Raw genomic sequence first — 8,547 nt, forward strand, 5'->3', positions numbered from 1 at the left:
GCCTCATCTGGTCTAAATGAAGACGTTCATTCGGGATCTGGACGTTCCAAAGGTCAAAGGTCAATATTTGACACATTTGACAGAAAAAACAATGAACTGAGACAAAATAATCAACTGATGAAATGAAAAGATTCATTAGATGTAACTTTAAACGTCAGAGTCAGAACCATCTGGTCACTGAGAATTCAGTTAAACACAGTTTGGGTCCATTTGTACCTGAACACACCACGTCCAAAGTAAATGAGTGATTATAGGAACCATATATTCCAACACAGTCCATCAGTCCAGATTTCAGCTTTACACAAGGAACGGAGATCCACCACGCAGGTCTGAATGAAGAATGATATGTTCTGTTGACTGAAACAGCTGATCCACAGTCCAGGTGCTGACACACAGCAGATCCAGACTTCAGGTCCCAGTCTCCATAGGGGTCTGCTACTGGGTACCACTCTTCCCAGTGGTGGATCTCCACAGCACCAGCACAGCGGTTCTCCAGTCCCACCAACCTGACACCACCTCGATCTGAACAGAGACACAAAGACATGAGTCAAAGGAACACACTGTCATATGAAAGCCACGCCCCCTTGGTACCTGTACAGGTGAGTCCAGCAGCTGTTCTAGGTGAGCAGGTCTTCCCAGCTGAGCTGGACCTTCTACAGTCCAGGACAGCAGACTCATGTCCTTCACAATGGAGCTCACTGGTCCAGACTGGAGCCTCCCCCTCTCCATAGAGCCCCCCCTGGAGGAGCCCAGGAGCCCCACAGCCCAGCTCCCTACAGACCACCTGGGTATTGTTAAAGTCCAAATCCTCTTCACATATCGAGGACCAGGACTGCTTAGACCGGACCTCCAGTCTGCCTGAACACAGACTGGAACCATGGACCAGTCTGACAGAGTCTGTGGACACACAACAACACACACACATGTTTAAAGACACAAAAGCCCCTGGACAGACGGCAGTGTGAGGGTGGACTCTTCAGCCTAAAATTGGCCGCCTGGACATTTTTATTATTTTTGACTAGAAAAAGGTTAGAAAATATCCTGCCAGTTCGTCCTTTTGCCCATATTTCCAGAACACTTAGAACATTCAAAATCTAGTCATTTCCAATTTACTGCATGTTCTAATTCTGCTAAAATGGCTTCTTCTCCAGCTTCTAGTTCAGACCTGAGTGAAATGACCATAATGACCCAATAAAACCTGTAAAGCACAACGTCTCAGGTTTCAGAAACCACTGGAATTTTCCAAATGCTTAAACGGTGAAAGAGTTCCATCCAAACTCCACAGGGTGTATCAGCAGTGACACGTCAGGTTTGAAAGAGTTAACATCACATCTGTTCATTTTTAATAATGGAGTACAACATATAACAGAACAGTTCTATACAAAATAAATACTACAATTATGAGAGATAAATAATGGTTGGTTACCCACAGAGATGATTAGAAGGATCAAATATGCAATAATTGTTATTCTTATTACTACTTGTAAAAATGGCTGCATGTTCAAATGTTCTTCCACGTTCCCTGTGCAGAACCATGTTCTCACATTCATTTGCAGAATGTTTTCTTTTCTCACTAGAAAATCGGAATTTATGGGCCTGGCTGACCACATAACATTTGGAAATATGACGGATGATTGAAAGTGGATTTTTACAGAAGCAGGAAACACGTGTTATCTGAAAAGAAACTGATAATCAGTCAATTTGTATTTGAACAAATGCTTTTTTGCAGAAATGTGGACAAAATGTCAGTTGAACAAGAACTAAACCATTGAACTTTGGAGGAAACACCATGTTAAAATCAAAGATTAAAGCGATCTTTAATCTTTCAAATCCTCCTGTCAGTCATTAGTGACACAGGAACTAAACAGGACTCATGGACCAGTTCAACCAGAGACACAACGTCCTCAAAGAAAACAGCAGAACACAGAACACACCAATAAAAGGCCCTTTAGTGTTGAATGTGGAGCTTAAGGACACAGTGAGTGTGTGCTGTTGTTGATCTGGATTCCAACAGAGGGCGCTGTCTACATTCAGACTGGACTCAAACAGGCCTCAGGTCCACTCTGTGGATCCTCAGTCACAGGTTAGAGTTAGTTGAACGTCAGCGCTGGTGGACACACAGTCATTCTGAAGTCAGACTGAACATTCAATACGTGTGAGTGGGGTCTGTTCAAAGGCACACACACAATCCCAGTGGTCAGTGAATGCACCATAATGCAGTGGGTTTGATCAGTGACCTGTGCACTGGTTCATCTCAGACCACTGGAAACATGTGGCTCATGTCAAACATCTGCATTTAAGGACATGCTTTAGTGTCAGTGATGTTTCCATGGTGTCCTCAGAGTCCAGCAGACCCACATAGAGCTGGAAAAAGAGCACATGGACCAACACAAAGTCCAGTTCAAACTAATGGACTCAGTCCTTCTGAGCTGTTCAACAGCCTGTTGGAAAGCAGAGTCATGTGACCACGTTCATGGACTGGAACTGAATTCAGCTGCATGTGTTTGATGGTTCAGTCCAACTGTCCAATGTGTGGACCTGGTCTGACTGGGTTTGGTTTGACCCAGCTCAGATAAAACACACCTGAATGGACTCATGGAAGAACTCTGACAGAATCAGGACCATCATCAGTAGACTTACCTGAACAGGTGAGGTACGGGGCGGAGCCAATGGACAGTGGACGTGTTGTCACACAGTCCGTCAGTGTAGATGTAGAGAGAAGACAGTGGGGGCTGAAGAACCACTTGTCATAAGTTGGACCAGCTACCACAGAAACAGCAGATCCACAGTCCACTCGACGACATATGGCATCTGCTGCCTTCAGGGTCCAGGAGTCAGAGGGAGAATAATGTCCCATGTCTCTCCATTCTCCATGATGTTTGATCTCTACAACACCTTTGCAGCGACTGGGTCCTCTCACCAGTCTGACATCATCAGGATCTGATCAAATACAAGTGACAGATAAATGAGCTCAAAGTGAGTGAACTGATGTCAGCTGGTGTCAGTCAAAGCTCCGCCCACCTGTGCAGGTAAGGTCCACAGCTGTTCCAGATGAGCAGGTCTGTGCCCCTGAGCTTCCACAGTCCAGCAGAGCAGACTCATGGCCTTCACAGGTGAACGTCTGCACCACAGGAGCCTCCGCTGCTCCAGAGAGCGCCCCCTGGAGGAACTCAAGAGCCCCACAGCCCAGCTCCCTACAGACCACCTGGGCACCATGAAGGTCCAAGTGTCCTTCACACACTGAGGACCAGGACCTGGACTGGTTAGACCGGACCTCCAGTCTGCCTGAACACAGACTGGACCCATGGACCAGTCTGACAGAGTCTGTGGACACAGATGGAAGAAGACTGGAATAAGACGAGAGTCTGAAGTGGACTCTAAGGGACTCTAGTGGACTGGAGGAGACCGAGGTCTGGGGCTTGGACTATATAGTGGATTTTACTGGACTGTAGTGGACTCACATTCATATGTGTTAGTGTTTGTTTCTTCTGTGTGACATGATGTTCATCAGCTTTTTGTTTGTGGACGTGGATATTATTGGCTGTTAATTTTTACTTTTATTCCTCATTTTGGATCCATCTAAAAACAGGTTTTTATCATCTCCAGAATATAGCCAGAGTCCGTCCAGTTCTCATTACAGCCAATATGCAGATGTTGATGCCTGCTCTTATCTCCAGTAGAACTGACTACAGTAATGCTCTGCTTTCTGATCTTCCTACAGATAGACCTTCACACCTCCAGCTTCTGCAGAACTCAGTCGCTCGTGTGCTGATGAAGACCAGAAGGTGGGCTCACATTACAGAGGTTTGAAAACCACTGCACTGGCTCCCCCTGAGAACCTGAGGAGAACCTAAAGAGAACCTGAGGAGAACCTGAGGAGAAACTGAGGGAACCTGGGGGGAACCTGAGGAGAACTTGAGGGGGAACCTGAGGGCCACGGAGAATGGAGACATTTGAAAACCAGGCTCAACAACCACCTTTGAATTTAGCTTTAACCAATACTTCTGTTTGATCTGTTTAATGTTGTATATTTATATTATATTTAGTTTAGTATCAATATGGGTAGAGGTGTGTGTGTGTGTTTGTGTGCATGTATGTGTAACGTGCGTGTGTGTGTAATGTGTGTGTGTGTGTGTGTGTGTGTGAAACGTGTGTGTATGAAACGTGAGTGTGCGTCTGTGTGTAATGTGTGTAATGTGTGTGTGCTTATGTGTGTGTGTGCATGCGTGTGTATGTGTGTAACGTGTGTGTGTGTCGGGGGGGTGTACAGATTTTTTATATGTAAATGACTTTGCGCTACATTTTCGCTGTATGAAAAATGCTATATAAATATAGACCGATTGATTGTATTGATCAGTTTGTGTGAGTTCACATTAAATATGAGTTGAAGTCTTGGACCGACCAGGATCTGAGAGGCCACAGAGTCTGGAGCCCACAGTGACAGTGGAAGGGTTAGGGTTCAGTGTTCATGCTCTTACCTGAACAACTCAGCTCCAGGAATGAAAGGAGACGTGTCTTAGATGTAAAACAGTCACTGAGTGAAGGTTCATCACAGTCTGGTCTGATCCACCAACTATCTCTATCTTTCTCTCTACCTGAACGAGTCTGTCTGCCTGTCACTGAAACTGCAGATCCACAGTCCAGTTCTGCACAGACTCTGTTTCCTAACTTCCTGTACCAGGTTAACCCATCCACTGGTTTCCAGTCTCCATCCTGTCGTTTCATCTCCAGGTCACCGTGACAACGACTGGCTCCTCCCACCAACCTGAAGTGGACCGACTCTGTAGAAATAAGACAGACCAGTCAGAGTCCAGTCCAGAACCACAACACACCATCTGGACCACATGGACTGGATTCTTGAGCACATGTGGTTTCCATGTGTGAACAGTGTTTTCAGTCCCACTGACAGATTTTGTGTCCAAACGGACTCAGTTCATCCCTCATTCATTCAGTCAGTGAATTGAATGGCTCAGTCTGCTCCTGTTTGTCAGTGTTTCCTTCACTTGTGGATCTTTAAAGCCACACTTGTCCAAATGTCAGGAACAGGAGCTGAGCGTGCTCAGTGGAGCTTCTGTAAACCCATCCTTCCTGAATCCTCTGCATTGGCTCCAGTTTGTTCAGATGAAAACCACCTGAACCAGGATGTTCAGCTTCAGCCCAGTTCACATCCCTCCTTTGTGCATTTCTTACCTGTTGAAGTGCTGTTGTTTTCAGACAGGAGCCCTGCAGGAAAAACACAAAGGACAGCCATGAAAACAGGACAAGACTGGGATTAGAACTCCAACATGTCCACATGAGGAACCAAACAGGAAACTGAGGCTGATCAGGTTGGATCCAAATCTGTCTGAACTGTGTTTGTGCTTTGACCAAGGTTATAATCATTTTAGATTTTTAATTATAGTTTAGTTTTAATTAGTTTTGACTTTTTTTTTCTCTAATTCAATTAGTTTTAATTCATTTTTAGAGCATGTTTGTTAGTTTGTATTAGTTATCTTTTTTTTTTTCTGAATGCTTACTTTTACGTTAGTTTAATTTAGTTTTAGTATTAGTTTTAGTTATTTCATATATTTTATCTTCCTCACTATTCTATTCAAAGCAATTAGTGAGGCGCGGATATGGGTTACCCTGGACACTTTATTGGGGGTGGGGTTAGGGCGGCTCATTGACTGAGCAGAGACACAAACATATGTGCAGTACGATGTATAAATTCCCTATAGTAGGTTGGGGGTGTGTGATCCATACACAACGTTACTTACGTGAAAACAATGTGAAGATGTGCAAAGCGTGAGAGGAGATGCACAAAGCAGCCAGCAGTAAACCAGATAAAAACATATAGAAACCATAAAGAAACATATATAAACCACTTATAAACATATATAACCCAGTTCAGCAGTAAACCACACCTTAGCAGATATCTCATATCGGAATCATCTACAGTTCCATTATTAGCCAACTTTGCTTCATTTCAATTCAGCTAGCTGTAGCTAGTAACATGAAATGTTTTTTTTTTTTTTTTTTTTTAACATTGTAGCAGGTTCCATCCCTCTATAATTGGATTAGTTTTCATCCTCCTCTTTTCTCCTCTTCTAAACTGTGCAGTTAAGGCCTTGGAAGGCCTTTTCATGGTGATAAACTCTCCAGTCTTCACCTGGATGCTAGTTCAACACCTGTCTGACTCTTTCATTCGGCTCCACTCTGTCTCTGTCACTCACACACACACACAGTGAGCAAAAAAAAAAAAAAAAACCCGACCCACGCATCACTACAGTAAATCCCAGACAGGACCGTGCTGCTGTGTCCCAGCTTTAGTCTGTATGTTCCAGGTAGAGTGGGGACCAGAAGACGACGGGAAACCACCAGTGACCAGACATGATGGACTGTGAAGTGTCATATGGTGTCACCAGCTAATACTGCTGAAGCGAAATAAGTCAATTTGATATCAATCTGACATTAACAAAGATGAAAACTAAGGGAATGTTATCCATAATTTTTATACGTTTGAGTTAGTTTTGTAACACACAATACAGTTTCAGTTAGTTATCCTTTTTTTCTTTTAATTAAAGTTTTATTTATTTCAGTTAACGAAAATGTTTTTTTAATTTTAGTTTTCGTCATTTCGTTCGTTTTCGTCAATGATTATAACCTTGGCTTTGACTTTGACAAATGTTGTCTAAATATCAAACCAGCACATGTGACAGTATTAGCTCTGTCATTGAAGTGTCTGCCTTTCTATTATCTACACAGTCATATGTACAGTTCCACCACTAGAACTTATGGAACAGCATCAGGACAAGAACAGTAGGACATAGAACAGAGTGGAGCTGGTCCAAAGGCAGACACTGCAACAACAGAACTAGTATTGAAGGTACTGATGACAGCCACTGGAACACAGTGGATCACAGTAGTTAACCCAGTCTAGCACCTAGCTAGCATTTGGTGGAGCTAATGCTAACATGCTCTGGACACAAACAGAGCCTGTTCTGTCTATAATATCAGGTCCATCAGATCCAGGCTCTGTCTGGAACCAGCTGAAACCATGGATGGAACTGTTGTGTGCCACCACTGGACGTGGAAAGCAGGTTTAAAAAACCAACACAACAACAACATTCAGATAAAATTCGACATTAGCCGCTTTGCTGTCCAGTGTGCAGTCCGGTACTTCCGCCTTCCGTCATGGCGAACACAGCGTGACGTAACGTGCAAAGGGTCAATAATGAACAAACGAAAGGACCACAAAGCACAAATGTTACCTTGTTGTGATCTTGGTGATGCTGGCAAAATACTACAACATCATTTCAGCCCAAATGACCTGCATTTTGTTACATCAAAAAACAGTTGCTTTCTTTAGCAGGACCATTTTGCATGGACCACTTAGGGACCGTCTACAAAGTGCTCAAACGCAAATAGAGGGAAATAAGATTTTGCTGAAGGACGGACATTTTAATTATTTCTTGCTCAATAGCTCCGCCCACAGAGGGGGAGGAGCCTCCATATTCACAGACCATGATAAGGACACCTTCCCCTTCCTACTACAACTCTCAGTTTAATGAAAATATACTTTTACTAAAGAAAGAGGAATTTTTTAGATTTATCTTTTTTTAAATGGCTCCGCCCACAAAAGGGGAGGAGCCCCCATACTCACAGACCATGACAAGGACACCTTCCCCTTCCTACTACAACTCTCAGTTTAGAGAAATATACTTTTGCTAATGAAGGAGGAACTTTTTAAATATTTATTTTTAATAGTTCCACCCACAAAAGGGGAGGAGCCTGCATACTCAAACCCCATGACAAGGACACTTCCCCTTTCCTACTACAACTCTTAGTTTAGAGAAATATACTTTTGCTCATGAAAGAGAAACTTTTAAAATATTTATTTTCAATAGCTCCACCCACAAGGGGGGAGGAGCCTCTATACTCACAGCACATGGGAATAACAGTTCCCCCTTCTGACTACAACACTCAGTTTATAGAAAAAAAATTTTGCTAATGAAGGAAAAACTTTTTTAATGTTTCTTGCTCAATAGCTCCACCCGCAAAGGGGGAGGAGCCTCCAAACTCACAGACCATTATAACAACACCTCCCCCTTCCTACTACAACTCTCAGTTTATGGAAATAGACATTTGTAAATGAAGGATGAACTTTTAAAATATTTTGTTTTCAATAGCTCCACCCACAAAAGGGGAGGAGCCTCCAAACTCACAGCCCATGACAAGGACACCTCCCCCTTCCCACTACAACTCTTAGTTTAGGGAAATATGCTTTTCCTAATGAAGGAGGAACTTTTAAAATGTTTCATGCTCAATAGCTCCACCCACAATAAGGGAGGAGCTTCCATAATAACAGACCATGACAAGGACACCTCCCCCTTCCTACTACAACTCTCAGTTTATGTAAATATAATTTTGCGAAAGAAAGAGGAACTTTCAAAATATTTCCTAATAATAGCTCCACCCACAAAGGGGGAGGAGCCTCCATACTCACAGCCCATGACAAGGACACCTCCCCCTTTCTACTAGAACTTTCAGTTTAGGTAAATATATTTT

The 8,547-nt window shown here is 43.3% G+C and overlaps 1 long non-coding RNA gene across 1 annotated transcript; it reads right to left on the reverse strand.

Annotated features, from left to right (window-relative positions):
• Nucleotides 1-850: 850 nt before the first annotated feature.
• LOC115421533 (uncharacterized) lies at nt 851-3,081 on the reverse strand. Its single transcript, XR_003935697.1, has 3 exons — nt 3,022-3,081; nt 2,641-2,940; nt 851-897 (listed from the first exon to the last, which is right to left on the reverse strand). It is a non-coding gene; the product is annotated as an uncharacterized LOC115421533 (long non-coding RNA).
• Nucleotides 3,082-8,547: the final 5,466 nt, after the last annotated feature.

This window comes from Sphaeramia orbicularis, chromosome 6 (assembly GCF_902148855.1).
Source record: "Sphaeramia orbicularis chromosome 6, fSphaOr1.1, whole genome shotgun sequence".
NCBI classification, from domain to species: Eukaryota; Metazoa; Chordata; class Actinopteri; order Kurtiformes; family Apogonidae; genus Sphaeramia; species Sphaeramia orbicularis.